The sequence below is a fragment of the Lynx canadensis genome, chromosome B1 (assembly GCF_007474595.2).
Source record: "Lynx canadensis isolate LIC74 chromosome B1, mLynCan4.pri.v2, whole genome shotgun sequence".
Classification (NCBI taxonomy): domain Eukaryota; kingdom Metazoa; phylum Chordata; class Mammalia; order Carnivora; family Felidae; genus Lynx; species Lynx canadensis.
Window position 1 is genome coordinate 48,759,743 of NC_044306.2, and position 16,044 is coordinate 48,775,786.

The window sequence follows — 16,044 nt, forward strand, 5'->3', positions numbered from 1 at the left end:
AATTGGGGTTAGAGATACATGCAAGTGATGACATTGAAAATTGAACAAAAATGGTGTAAGACATATGCTTAGCGCTTAGAGAAAGGAGGTTGGAGGATGATAATGAACTACAGATGCCCTAGACCAGGTGGATGGTTGTCAGGCCCTTTCCAAGACAAGGCTTCAATTGGCTCATTCTCATCCAGGGTCATGGAGCCTGTTTTGCAGGTGTGGGTGCCCACCATCATCCAGGCACCTAGATGCCAGGAAGCCAGTTTACCTTAAGCAGATGTATAAGAACTTGTCGTCAAAGGCAGACCTACAGTACACTAATTTTAAACACATGCATTTATAGAACAATTACTTTGTACAGCCTATATCTGTACCTCAACACACATTATCTCATTGAATCCTCCCAAGAACCCCATGAGATAGATACACTGAGGATATCCCTTTTCACTGCCCAGTGTATCCCTTTCTGATGATGCAAAAGAAAGCCAGATTGGTTTTCAAAAGGTGCCTTGGTGGGTTTGTCATTTGAACAAAGGAAACACAGGACTTTGGGGAAAACTAACCAGCTTTGAGAAAGCTGGATGAACTCTTTCCAATCCCTTCATCCCCGATCCTTCCCCTGTCCCAAAAGTCAGTATCCCCCAAACTCAGTGTCTCTTCTAGTTGGTGCTGGAAGCAGCCACTCCACATTTTTCTCCTTACCTGCCTTCTGTCTATTACAGCACAAGCTATGTTTCAATACACCAGAGCAGAATGTAATTGATTGAGTCACTGCCTTGGCCAGTTAGCACAGTTGATCACGGTTCAGTTATTCCCTGTGCTCCCTGTAACTGATTTGAAAGTGCTTTGTTTGCTCATCTTATGGTTCCTGAAATGTAGGTAGTGTTGTGTCCTCAGAATAAGCGCTGGGTACCTTCTTCCAGGGAGATGTTTTCATATCTCCTTAACTACCTGCTTCTTGAGACTTCCTTTGGGTATATTATCTTTGCAGTTGGCTGATGTCATCCACTGTGGGTTTTACTAGTTTAATTTTCAGAAGTTAACCTGCCCTCTGAGTTTGGAGGGGGTGGGGCACCTCCTTGCCCTTTACGCTGAAAACCTAAGAGCATCTGATTGGTCTAGATTAGGACTTGCTCTACGGAGTTATAGTGAAAAGGGACACCAAAAGATAGGTACTTTCCAACAGTAAGGAAGAGCAAGAACAAAAGCAGGAAGGCTGCTAAATAGTGAGTAGTTCAGTTGGGGTAATATGTGTAATATTTTGAAAAGTGTCAAAGTTAAGATCAGAAAGGAAAGTTGATGGCAGTTAAGGGAGGGCTTAGAATGTCAGGCTGAGAAATTTGGACTTGGACAGGCACTAGGGAGAAACACAAAGTTTTTAAGCAAGAGAGGAGCTATCCTGGAGCTGATGATGTGCTGAGTGCATAAGGAGAAAAAAAAAAAAAAAAAAAAAAATATATATATATATATATATATATATAGTGGGACTATAGAAAAGAAAATGGGACCCAAGCCTAAGAAGAATGGCTAGTACTCAAGGCATTATCTGGGTGTGAGAGCAAAGGTAAAGAAGAACAAAGAAAGAAGTGATGGCCTTCTAGGAATTTATGTCCAAGCCTTAGATTTGCCTATTTCCAATCTGCCCTGCAGGTAAAATGGCACCTGCTTATTGCAAACAGCCATGGCTTTAAAGCCAATTTGGGGCACCTGGGTGGCTCAGTCGGTTGAGCATCCGACTTTGGCTCAGGTCATGATCTCGTGGTTTGTGAGTTCGAGCCCCACGTTGAGCTCTGTGCTGATGCCTCAGAGCCTGGAGCTTGCTTTGGATTCTGTGTCTCCGTCTCTCTCTGTCCCTCCCCTGCTCATGCTCTGTCTCTCTCTGTCTCAAAAATAAATAAAACATTAAAAAAAATTTTTTTGAAGCCAACTAGACCCTGAGCCAGAGACGACTCCACCTTTATAGGTTATATGACCTTAGGCCCAATACTTAACCAACCTGACTTCAGTCTCCTCACTTGGGGATTATACCCACCTTAGTCTTGTAAGAACTGAAGTGGTAGATGAGAAAAACCTATCAGACAGTAGGAGCTCGATCATTGGAAGCTACTGATTAAGTGAATATTAGGTCATTTCCCCCACTCAGAAGTCCAAGGATTTTTAATTGCTCATAGAATAAAGCTCAATTTGTCTTCTTTTAATGTTTATCCACTTCCCTGTCCTATTTTCAAAGAGAGAAGTAAGATGGCCAGATTGGTGTTTTCGAACAGTATATAATATCCTGCAAGATGTTAGGAAGTATGTCCAGAAGAAGGGATTTTATGGTCAAAGAAGTCTGGGAAATGCTTGGTTAAACAATTCCAAATAGATTCTTTGTGACAGGACTTCCCAGAGCCTTAAATATGCTGATATGTGTGGTAAATCACTAAAAAAGGGCCACAGAGGAGATGTTTTCTTAACTAAGTCATTTCTTATTTGCCTAAGAAACCCTTCCTTTAAAAGGTGGGCCACTAGTTCTCTGGAAAATAATTTGGGGATATGTTTTCCCTCAACTCTGATAGCAGCACAAAAAGGGCAGGAGAGAGGAAAGGCTGGGGACATGGATTAGGGAGCTGTGGCCATAGTGCAAGTGGGAAATGATGAGGGCCTGAACTAAGGGAGTGGCATTGGAGCAAAGACAAGTCAACACATCTGAGTACATCTAAGGAGGCAGAGTTAAGAGAATTTGATGATTAACTGGATGTAGGGAGGGAGAGAAAGGAAGGAGACAAGAATGACTCATGCGTTTGCTTGGTTAACTGAATAGGTGTCAGAGCCCTTCATTGAGATACCAACAGAGACAGGAAGGTTATGTTCTGAGATTTCAGCTTTATATGTGTTGTGTTTGAAGTGTTTATGAAACGCCCCCATGGAGGAACATGGGCCTGGAGCTGGGGAGGGAGGAAGGACCCAGAGAGAAGGATTTTGGAGTCATAATGCAATGGGTATGATGTGAATGGATGGGATCACCCACAGAGAGTGAGTAGAGCAAATGAGGAAGAGTTATAATCAGGAAACCCTGGGAAAGCAACTTCTAAGAGGCTGATAGAGAAAAAGGGTTAGATGAAGGAAAAAGAAGAATTATCCAGAGAAAGATGAAGAGAACCAAGAGATTAGGCAGGGGATACAAAGGTGGAGGAAACTTTGAGGAAAGAGTGGTTAGCAATCTCAGACACTCAGAAAGGTCAAGTCAGATAAGGCTAAAAATAAGTTCGTTGGCTTCAGTAACAGTGGCCATGTTCTTTTGCTGGGCAATTTCAGTGGAAAGATGGAGGCAGAAGCCATTGTGAAGTTAATGGGAGAGTGGAGACAGTGAGTATAACCAATATTTCAGAGGGGTTTTGACCGTGGAGGGAAGGAAAGAGGAGAAGGCAAGAGGAACAGTGTTATCGGCAGAGGGAACAGCGTATTTCCAGCACAGATATATCAGCAGAGGATAGGACACGCAAGAATGAAGAAGAGGGAGGTGTCAAGAACGCCATCTCTGATTCAGGTAGACAGGACCTGGAAGGTCCTGAAGTGGGAAGGTATATGGCAGGTTTGAGGCTAAGAGATATCCAAGGTTGGCTATTTAAACTATGCTAAAATTTTTTGGTTTCATCTCATCTTTTGTGTGAAGCCACTGATTTAGTAGTTTAAACATATGAATGGCATGAGATTGCATTTTTAAAAGATCACTTGAGTTACATAGTGGAAAATATGTTGGAAGAAGGCAAGAATGGTTGTGGGGAGATGTTAGGTGGCTATTGAAGTGACCCATAGGAGAGATGATGATAACTTAGATTAGGAGTATAGCCATTAAGGTAACAATGATGACAGTCATGGTGACGATATGTTGATGGTAATGGTGGTGGTGGTGATGGTGGTGGTGATGGTTGCGGTGATGACATTGAGGTGATGGTGGTGATGATGATAGTGTTGATGATGATGGTGATGATGGTGGTGATGATTATAATTGTGGTGGTGATGATAGCAGCTAACACTTTTGAAAGGACATCATATGTATTATCTTACTCAAAGGAACTTATCTCAAAGGAACTCTATGAAGCACATACTATTATTATCTCCATTTTGTATATAAGGAAACAAGGTGCCGAGTAGTTAAGCAAATTGCTAGCAAGTAGCGGAGCCTGTTTTCAAACCCAGTCACCACATCTCCTCAGCCTGCACTGTTAACCATCATGATCTATGGAGATAAATTATTACTATCTAGAGAATTTAGGAGATATGAATGAAAGGTTTTGCGGATGGACAGGAGATGCAGGAATGAAGAAGATGAAGGTGGCAGCCCTGGTTCAGGTGAAGAGGGTCCCACTCCCTAAGATAAAAAATATTTGAGGAAAAACTGGTTGGAGAGGAAGCAGCTCACAAGTTCAGTTTGGGACCTGTCAAGTGCAGTTGAGATGCTCTAACATTTTCACATGAAAATGTGGAGCAGACTTTTTGATTCACAATTCTGGAGGAGAGAATGGGGCTGAAGATGAACAGTTGAGTATTGTCAGCCTCTGGGTGGTGGTTGGAGACATGGCTATGGGCGAGATCATTAATGAAAGAGTCTTAAATAATGTCTTGGTTCATTCCACAAATATTTGTGGGATACCCCATGCACCTGGCACCATGCTAGTTACGGCCTGGGAGTATCATCATACTGCAAAACAGATGCACCCCCTGCTTTCATGGGGCTTCTAGGCCAAGGGTGAGCCTGACATCGACTCACACTAGTCAATGAACCTTGACAAATGGAGGCAAGTGCTCTGATAGGAAGAAAGAGGGTCTGTGAGAGCATTTTAAAATACAAAAGAGTTTGGTCTAAACATCAAGGAACAGCTCTGCTCTTCAGAACCCGTTTGTGGACACTGTGTACAGTTGCATACAGATCCAGACCCAGCTTTCCTGCCTGAGACTCTTGGGGAGTGCCCCCCCCCCTGCTCCCGACTTCTTCCTGCACGCTCCTTCCCTAGTGGGGCTTTGTGCTTGGATGGGTTTTTCTACTTCCAGCTCCTGTCTTCTTTCACCATCCTCCCCATGCTCAGCTAGCCAAGCACTTGTCCTTCCATAAGAACACATCTGAAACACTGACACCCCCACATAGCTGTGTCTGATCCAGTAGAAACAACAGAGCATCACCCTGGCATGGTCCATGTGGTAGCACATTTCCAAAACAGTTACCGCCATGTGCTCTTGCTGATTTCATGTTTTCCTTCTTGTTCTCAACATCTTTCTATGTGAATGCAATAGCCTCCTGATGTTTTCTCTGGGCTGTTAAAAGCTATGTAAATAAGTGCTGGCCCTTGAGCCTAGGATCCAGCAGAAAGCAGACAGGTGTTGAAGGGAAGGGAGTGAGTGCCAAATGAGAAATGTATTTTGCTCTTCTTGAGTTTTGGTTTCCCTTCTGTTTGTTATTCGTGAGAAATTCTTTTTGTTTGGAAGCTCTGACTCTCTGTTGCAAGTGGAGGCTTATATCATTATATATTTCTCTAACATGCTAATTTGCTTGTCTGGGAAAGAGGTTAAGATAACACTTTGTAAACAACTAGCAGAGTGCCACCCAGGCGTGCCCACACAGGGCGTCTCTCTTTGACTCTTACTAGCTTCTCTTTTATTCCCATTCTCCCTTCCTCTCCTCTCCTCTCTCTCTCTCCATCTCTTGTTCTCTCCCTCCCTTCCCCTTTCTCCTCCCCCCACCCCATCTTCTTCTGCGTAGATTGACCTTACATCCTGATTTATGTCAGATAGTCCTGGTTTACACACACTATCTAAAGATGATCATTAACAGTACCCCTGCCAATCTCAAGAACATCATGATTTGGAGGATAAATTATATGTCACTACTTGTAAGCGCCATATTCACTCTTGTCTTTGCCAGGCATACTGACTTGCTGGCTCATGGTGTTTTCTCTCTCTGCCTGATGTCGGCTGACCCGCTCTCTGCGTAGGCTTTTCTGCTCATCATGGGACTTCTGTGTCTCATACAGGAGGGCCTCAAGCAGAAAATTAAGTACTTATCTGCAATATGGTGTGGTCACTAGAGTGCTGGGGGGGCCCACACCTCTAAAATCCTCTCCCTTGGCCAGCCTCTGTCATGCTGAAAAGCCATGTTCAAGATTTATCCTTGTTTTGTCCTGAAACATCATTCTACTAATAATCCACATTTACATCCCTGGGGAGAACAGAGACTAAGCCAGCATTTGCCCTTCTGCCTGGTCTAGCTGCATCCTGTCCCTCACAGCAAGACTTCTAGGCTGCAGGGTTGGCCTGCAGCACGTCTTGCCTGCTGTGTGAGCAAGGCAGAATCTGGCCCCAATGTCACTGACCTCACCTATAAATCCAGTGGTCATTGTATATACAATACATTCAAGAATATTCCCAGAAGGATACATTTCAGATATTGAGACCCAGTGTCCCTGCCCTACACATGTTAGTTTCAAGTTTAAACCTGTCACTTAACCAGACACTGGGTACTATGGACTGAACGTTTGTGTCCCCCACAACCCCACAAATTCATGTATTGAAGCCCTAACCCCCAATGTGATGATATTAGGAGGTGAGGCCTTGGGGAGGTGATTAGGACTAGATGAAATCATGAGGGTGGGACCCCCATGATGAGATTAGTGTCCTGTCAAGAAGAGGGAGAGACACCAGAGCTCTGTCTGCCATGTGAGGACCCAGAGAGAAACCAGCCATCTGTGAACCAGAGAGGGAGCCTTTACCAAAAACTGAATCTGCTGGCACCTTGATCTTGGACTACCAGCATCTCAAACCATGAGATATAAATATTTGCAGTCTGCGGTACTCGGTTACATCAACCTGAATGGACTACAGCACAGGGTCAGCAACCCCATGTGGTCAGAGGAGGTGTCTCCAGCCCCAAAGTTCATGGTCTCAAGTTCTTTGTTCCCAGAGAAAGCCCCGCTGCCCTCCTTCAGATGTCCCTGGGGGTGAGACCACAAGGTTGAAGTGCAAGAGGAAATCCTTGTCCCAGAAAGTTGCTGTTTCTAAAAGAAAGGTTGCCCTAAGGAGAATACACAAAGCCACGCAAGGCTAGTGCACTATACTTAAGGACAGTCCCTGAAAACCTGAGAGGAAAGGGTTCAGCCAGGAGACCACAAAACATTACCACAGAGACTCTCACAGTGATATAAAAAAAGGCACATGAACAAGGACCTCCTCCTTTCTGCATCCCCTCCCCATTTCCTGCACTTGCTTACCAGGCCAGCCCACCCACCCACAGACGCCTGCAGAGGCGAGCGCCAGGCAAGCACGCAGAGTTCTGAGCCTCTCTGTATTTATCTGGATGCCTACATTCATTATATCGACAAATTAGCAGTCAGGTGCCTATGCTTACGTTTCTATTTTTAATCTGGCAGTTGCATTGCCGAGCGTCCCTGTTAGACAGAGGCTTTTGTCACATCAGAATGAATGCTCTCAGAGTGATAAGTTATGCTAACTTTTATTATTTTGTTCTTCGATCACTTTTTAAAAACTATCCCTTAGGTGTGTTGAGAACTCAGAACTTGTATAGCTGTTGTATTTGTTTCCTAGGGCTGTGGTAACAAATTACCATAGAACCAGGGGCTTATTAAACAGAAATGTGTACTGTCTCACCATTCTGGAGGCTGGAAGTCCCATATCAAAGGGCTGGCAGGACTCAAAGGCAGACTCTTCCCTGGCTTCTTCCAGCTTCTGTGGCTCCAGGCTTCCTTGGCTTAGGACTACAGGACTCCAATCTCTGCCTCTGTCTTCACATCCCCTCCTCTTCTCCCCTCTGTGCACCTGTTGTCTGTATGTCTTTTGGAAGGACACTTGTCACTGAATTTAGGTGCCACCCAGGGAGTCTAGAATGATCCCAGCTTGAGATCCTTAACTTAAGTACATCTGCAAAGACCCTTTTTCCAAATGAGGTTATATTCACAGATTCTGGACTGGACATATCTCTTTGGGGTCATCATTCAACCTATTGCAGCCATCAGTTAGGATCACAGTGTCTGTTGGTGGTACCCCCATTCCAGCATACACAGATTCATGTATATAGTACACAGGTGAGTGTGAGCACTTTGCACACACCTACACACCCACACTGAAGTGAAACCTAGGTGTTGGGAAATGACAACAGAGCATGGACTGATGCCACCTTTCCCCACCGCTGTCCAGGATGTCCTGTGGCCACCCTGTGCCCTGGAAGGATGTTTCTTATGACACTGTCACACTATGGGATGCCATAGGTTGGTTCCTTGACTGAATCTCACCCAGCCATATAGCTTGAAATTGGTGACCAAATTTATAGCACTGACTCCATGATCTCCTCCCATGCCTCCAGCTCAGGTGTCCACCTTGCTGTCTCCACTGGACATCTGACTTCGGCGTGAAGGATCATACCCAAAATCCCCTCCTCAAACTCTGCTTCTCTTCCGGTCTTTCCTAGCTCCAGTAACTGCAGCTCTGCTCTCTCCGTTGATCGTGTCTCAGGCTGTAGACCTCAGAAGCATTTGTGAATTCTTTCTTTCTCTCACACACTGTATTTAGTCTTTCCGGAAATCCTGTCAACCCTACCATCAGAACACCCGGGTTCTAACCACTTCCTTCTCACGACCTGTCACCTGGAATGATGTGCTTGCCTGCTAACTGTTTCTGCCCATAGCCCACTATGGTCCATTCTTCAAGAAGCGACTATGGTGAATCTTTAAAATATCAGTCAGCTGTGGAGATGTATTTCAGATATAGGTTAGAACATTTCACTTCTCTCTGTTATTTATTTTTTGTTTGTTTATATTTATTTATTTTCACTACTCTCCTTTAAACTGTCCAATGGCTACTTTTCTCACTGAAAATAAAATCCAAAGGTCTTACGTTGGCTGACAACCAATGTTGGCAAGCCATGGCCTGCAGGCCAAATATGGCCCACCACCCATTTTTGTAAATAAAGTTTTATTGGGACACAGTCACACTCACTTGTTTACATATTATCTATAGCTACCTTTGAGCTGCAACGGCAGAGTTGAGTAGTTGCAATAGAGACCACATAGCCCTCAAGCCTAAAATATTAATAACCGGGACCTTACAGAAAAGGTTTGCCAAGCCCTGGCCTAGCCCTCTCTGCCTTTCCTCCTGTCACTTCACTCAGTCCTCTCTACCTCGACCCACAGGCCTCTTCACAGTTGCAAAAACACACCAAGTACACTGGGGCTGCACACTTAGGGACTCTGTATGATACGGTTTCTTTGCCTGGAAGGTTCTAGCCCCACAAAGAAAGCCACTCCTCCCTCCCTTACTTCCTTTGGAGATCATTCAAATTCCCCCTTATCGGAGAGGACTTGTGGGCCATCCCCATTCTGATGACTATATCTGCTTTGTTTGTCTTTGTACTTATCAGAACCTGAGATATTAGTATATGTATTAACACCACCCCCAGTACAAAATAAGTTCCATGAGAGAGGGACTTGTTTTTGTTTCCCCAATTTGCTGAATGAATTAATGAGTAGTTGTTTAATGATGGATAGATGGATACATTCCATTTATAAAGCCAATAGAGATTTACTGGCTAGAATTCCATGTCTCAGTTCCAAATTCTAGTGGGGAAGAGAGAGCTTCCGATTGATCTGATGTGTACAGGGGGTAATGTCTTGGGTCTATGGCAGTAAATGTCCAAGAAGTGCTGTAAATAGGGCTGGCAGATTGGTTTATATATCCGCTACAATGGTCTTCCTAGATGAGGCAGATGATATGAGTCACCAGGGAGTTTTTAAATACCAGTTTTCCAAGTCCCATCCCAAATTCATTGAATTAGAATCTCAGGGGCTGAGACTGGTCACTGCCTCAAAGGACTCAACCTCTGCCTGCAGAATATCCATCTGGCTCAACATTCTCTGGAAAAGGATGATCAGAATCACTTAGATGGTGGGAAGCCCCGGGGTATGAGGTCATGTTATAGGGTCTAGGAATTCACAAAATACTTTTAAAAGATCTATGAAGGGGTGACAGGAGAAGGCTGGTTGAGGCAGAGGAGAAGAGGAAGTGTGTGGGTGGGCATCAGGTGGCTGGAGATGGCCATCTCCCATTGTCCCTATCTAAATTTGACAGTAACTGCCTCTTGTCCATCTCGAAACAGAGGTGGCCTCTGGGAGATAGGAGGCCTGTGTCTTACTCACCATTATATCCCCAGTGCCTACATGGAGCCTAACACAGAGTGGGCAATTAACAGATGTTGTGAATGAATGAATGAATGAATGGGCTGATGCCTAGAGAGTACTCAAATGAGATCAGTAATCTTCCAGATCACTTGATATAAAGGCCAAATAGGAAGTTGACTGGAAGGGAGATTGCCATTCATAAGTAATAACATGTAGGAGGGGTAATAGAATTTCAGCTGGCCCAAAGTAGAATTCCCTGGATATTCTTGGACAAGTCACTTGACCTCCCTGGGCCTCACTTTCTTCACTTAAAAACAGAGTCACATTAAGGAATCTCTAAATTTACTTAAGGCTCCAAAATTCCAGCCTAAGATTTACAAGCTTAATAAACATTTGAATATTTGAGTGTCTGTAGAATCAGAGATTATATTTTTGTGGCTACATCAGTGAGCTCTGCTTTCTAGGATCTAGAAAGCAAAATATCTGTTCAACTTCATTTTCATCATGTCTTGAGTGAATTTTGGCCATCCTTCTTCTCTCTGGCTCTGTGAAATTTACTGGCTAGCCAGCATTTTAATTTTAGAGTTTTATATTTTACAAGGAGTTTATTTGTCTCTTAAAAGTTGATCTTATACATAGGGTATGAATTCTACACTTGGTAGCATATGAGCCAAACACACAGGCATATACTATGGCATTTGTCTCAAGCTGAAAGATGATGTCTGCTCCTACCATTTGAATATGATTTTTTAATGCCTAATCTGCACAACCAAGCCTATTTTAACAGCTGAACTAAAACAATAATTTTTGAAGAGTTTTTTTTACAATTATAAAATGAATTTATGAATGATATACATGAAAGGGAAACTACAGACCAATATCTGTCATGAACATAGATGCAAAAATCTTCAGCACGATGTTAGCAAATGGTATCCAACAGTTTATAAAATGAATGTATGTTCATCCACTACGACTAATAGCATTTTATTTAGCACTACTGTGCACAGGCACTACACTAAGCTCTCTCTCTACCTATATCATCTCATTTACTCCTCGAGAGAACTCCATGATATAGGAAAATGTTTACAGTTTACAAATGAAGCATCCAGAGCAGAGAAGTTAATTTGTCCAAATTCATAAAGCAAATCAGAAATAAAACAGTTTCTTACTCCTGAGGTCATCCTCTGAACTACCACATTGTATACAAAAGTTCAAACACAGGAAACCTGGAAGAATAAAAACATATGTGTGGCTATGCACCACCCCGAAACAGCACTGTTCACATTTTGATATATTTCATTCTGGATTTGTTTGTTTCAGCTCCTAGCACTATCATTCTTTGTATATGATTTCATATCCTATACCTCCCATTTATTACAATAGAACCATTTTCCAAAAGTTTTCCTATCTCTTTAGATAATTTTTAAAACTAGCATATAAACCTTGTGCTGCCCTCCCATTATTTTCATGGCCCTTTTCAAACTATTTAGATTGGCTGCTTGCTGTGAGGACTTTGCTATTTAAAAAATTTCTACAGTGAGTTTCTTTTTACACAGGGTATTTCTGTATTTTGAGTCATTTTTTTAAAGTTTATTTATTTTTGAGAGGGAGAGTGTGTGTGTGTGTGTGTGTGTGTGTGTGTGTGTGTGTGTGAGAAGGGGAGGGGCAGAGGGAAAGGGGGACAGAAGATCGTAAGTGGGCTCTGTGCTGAAAGCAGCAAGCCCAACAGGGGATTAGAACTCATGAACCGCAAGATCATGACCTGAGTTGGATGCTCAAGCCACCCTGGCGCCCTTCTGTATTTTGAGTCATTTCCGCAGTTTATGCTTTGTCCTAGTCTGGTCTGGCTGTTACAACAAAATACCACAGACTGGGGAGGCTTAAACAATGGAAATTTATTTATCACAGTTTTGGAGACTGGACATCCAAGATGGCAGTTGCATTCTTGTGAGGCCTCCTTCCAGACCTGGCCACTTTCTTGCTGTGTCTTTACATGGCAGAGAGAGATCTCATCTCTCTCTTGTTGCTCTTACAAGGGCACTAAACTCATTCATGAGGGCTTCTCCTTCATGACCTAATTACCTCCCAAAGGTTCCACCTCCAGATACCATCACATTGAAGATTAGGGCTTCAGCATATGGATTTGGAGGTGACACAGACATTCAATCCAGAGTATGCTTCCAGGCATAGAACTCAGTCAAAGATATGAACATGTTTCCAATTCTTGATATAGCATGTATATCTCTTTGGTATCAAACTGGGATGAGAGCTCCTCTGGGCAAGGACTTTGTCTTGTCACTGCTACATCCACATATATCCATAGCACTTGGAATGGGGCCGATATGTGTCACAGGCTCAATGCATAATTGTTGAATGCAGGGAAAGGAATCATTGAGAGGCTCTCTTATGTAATGACTTCTCTGTGCAGAAGAAAACAGGTACTGAAGAGATGAGTCAGCAGTTCCCCCTGGGGGTTGTTCCACGCTTCCTGGAAGGTGTTTCAATGTAAGGGCCTCCTTTTTTGATTGTCACATTGAGACACTGGGGCATGAGGCAAAGTATTTTTCAGGCTGCAGCCATGGGTGTTGAATGGTACCACACAACCAAGAATCGTCTGGCCCCAAATGCCAGCTGCACCCATTGAGACTCACAGATGTGAGTTATGGAACATTATGGTGAAATGATCACCCCGGACCCATCACCCTGTGCGAGAAATAAAATTTCACCAATGTGTTGAAGTGACCCGTGTGACCAGCCCCTCCTGTTGAGGCACACACTACATCCTTACAAATGAATCACAAAAATCATCCCTTAGAGCACCCTGGGTGGCTCAGTTGGCTAAGCATCTAACCCTTGATCTCAGTTCAGGTCTTGATCTTAGGGTTGTGAGTTCAAGCCCCGGGTAGGGCTCTGTGCTGAGCATGAAGACTACTTAAAAAAAAATCATTCCTTGAAGACTTATTTTAGTAGGGTGATTTTTCAAAGAAGCATGTGAAATCCACCTGATACTTTCCTAACTGATCTGTAGTGGTCTTCACTCCTCCCAAATTTCAGTTGGACATCAAGAGCCCTTCCTTGTGGTTTATTAGTAAATCCAAACATTTGACAGAATGGTCTTATTTTAACAGAATATTTTTATTGCTCAGAGACACCTCTTATGTTCTGTTTGAGTCATTTAAAGAGAAATCCTTTCTCATCACTTCTCGGCCTTTTGGCTAAGATCAAGTGTAGTATCTGTTCTTATCAGTTTAAAGAGAAGGTCTCTTGTTGCCTTTTTGACCTGATTTTTTGTACTTTCTTGGGGTTTTACTTCCTGGCTCTATGTGTGGAAGACAGGAAGAGGAAGGAAGGAGCCTGCTATAGTGAGCTTTTGCCCTGAGAACAAAACCCTTCATGGCCTGCTTGCTCCAAGCAGAAGGAAGTCACTTTTCTCTGCATTATTTCTTCCCAGCCAACTTCTTCATGGCCATGACCTGACATCCTACAAGGCTCATTTATACACTTTAGCCACCTGCTGCTGCTAGTACTGGCTTCGGTTTGGAAACACCATCAGATCCCTTTGCCAGAAACTATTTTCTTCAGTCACCTGTGCTCCTTGTACACAGCTAAATGGCTGTTGGAATACCGGCAACCATGGCTCCCTCTTCTTCCCTTAGCCACTACCATGGGGTGGGTCTCCGAAGGTGCCAGTTCCCTCTCAGGCACGGAGAATCTCAAGACCCTCTGGCCTAGGCATGCTTGGACTCCATTTTAGGCTCTGAAAAAAATTTTTTTTAATTCTTTTTTTTTTAAAGTTTATTTATTTATTTATTTATTTATTTATTGAGACAGGGCACACACAAGCAAGGGAGGAGCAGACAGCAAGAGAGAGAGAGTCAAAGAGAGAGAGAGAGAAAGAATGCACGCACGAGTGGGAGAGGGGCAGAGAGAGAGGGAGACCGAGGATTCAAAGCAGGCTCTGTGCTGACAGCACATGTGGGGCTCAAACTCACAAACCACAAGATCGTGACCTACAGGATCTCCAAATCTATATCTCAGTTATAGATTTCTTGAGTTAATTAATCCAGCTCCCCAAGTTGGCTTGACCCTTCTGATCCCATACCTATCCCTTCTCCTCTGCCTACCCATTATGATAATGGTCACAATTTATTGAGACCCACTCTGTGCCAACCACTGTGCTAAGCTCCTTATGTATCTGTAACCAGCATGAAGCTGGCCAGCCTCCTTTTCCCTTGAAGCTATTCTCAGTACAGTGTCATATTTTCACAGTGTCACAAATGTTATTAGTATATCATCTAAAAAGAATTGAAAATCAATTTAAAATTTTATCCTCTTCAGGAGAAAAACAGCATTGGGGTTTCACTTTCAAGATAGCAAAATTTCTTAAAATTCTCATAATCATTTCTTAATATCCATTTAGGTTGGCTGCTATCCAGAAATGTCTTTACTTGTACTTTTGGATTCCTGAATTCTGGCCCAGGCAGCCTCTTTTCTTTCTCCCCTCTATTGTTTATTTCAAGATGTTATTTTTCTCCCTTCAGTCATTGCTTCTTTCAGTGTAAGTCAAACCCAATTGGACTTAGACCTCTCCACTTTACCCTTCCCATCACTAAGTTTATGCTACAGAAGTCCAAGAATTGGTTGGTGCAAATAAACCCCCTTAGAAGATGAAGGAGAAGACAGTTAACATGTTTATAACTTAATATATGCTCTATTTATTTACATCCTATACTACCTTATTTAGTCCCACCAAAGATCCCATAGTGGAAGAGATATTTTCCCATTTTACAGATGAGGAAATAAAGTTAGGTGACTGGGCCAAGACCACACAGCCATGACCAGATCCAGTAGACACTAAAGCCTATGGTACTAATCACCACACTCCTGATCTCTTGAACATTTTTGACCATGAGTCTCTGTCCTTTGTAACTCCTACTTGTTAGCCAGAGAGCTGGCTCATATTCACTCATTCATTCATCCATTCTTCAAATATCTGTGCCAAGAACTGGGCTTGGGGTAGGGGATGATATCATATGTCAGATTTGGCTTCTGACCTTAGAGTTGAAAAGCTAGAAAGGTCAACGTGGACAAATGCCTTAGTTCTAATTAGTAAATGTCTGTATTGGTTTCTTAAGAGTGTCATAACAAAGTACCACAAGTGTGGGTAATTTTAAACAACAAAAAAGGCATTCTCTCACAGTTTTGGGGGCTAGGAGTCCAAGATCAAGGTGTTGGCAGGACCATGTTCCCTCTGAAACCTGAAGGAGAAAATTCCTCCTTGCCTTTCTTTGGTTTCTAGTGGTGTGCCTGCCATCTTTTGGCATTCCTTGGCTTATAGACGTGTCACCCACAGCCTTCACCTTCGTACGTGACAGCTTCTCCCTGGGTGCATGCCTCCCTCTACATAGAAACTTCCCCTTCTTATAAGGACACCAGTCATATTGATTAGGGCCCACACTAATGACCTCATTTAACTTGATTAGTCTGTAAAGACCTTATTTCCAAACAAAGTCACGTTCTAAGGTACTGACGGTTAGGATTTCAGCATATCTTTTGTGGGGGAACACAGTTCCATCCATAACAGTATCTTACCAGATGTGTATGGAAAGTTCTTTGGGGACCCAGGGCAGGAAACAGACCCTATCAGTGTAGGTCAGGGAAGACCTCACCATGCTGACTGGGCCCAGCAGCTCACCAGGAGGAGAGGAGAGAGACAGGAGCCAGGGGTCCTCCTGGCTGGGAGAGCATGGTCTGCTTGGCCAGGGAGCCTGGAGCTGACAGCACACTGAGGTGAGAGAGGGAGATGAGACTTTTACGCTTCAGGCTAAAGACTTTGCATCCTATCCTAGCAAGTAGCAAATGAGAACCAATGCGGGTTTCAACAAAAGTC

At 43.4% G+C, this 16,044-nt stretch overlaps 1 protein-coding gene and 1 pseudogene across 1 annotated transcript in view; both read left to right on the top strand.

Moving 5' to 3' along the window:
* The window catches only part of PTK2B (protein tyrosine kinase 2 beta), a 126,052-nt gene that overhangs the window by 65,123 nt on the left and 44,885 nt on the right, over window positions 1-16,044 (top strand).
* On the top strand, window positions 13,350-13,453 carry LOC115513243 (annotated as a pseudogene).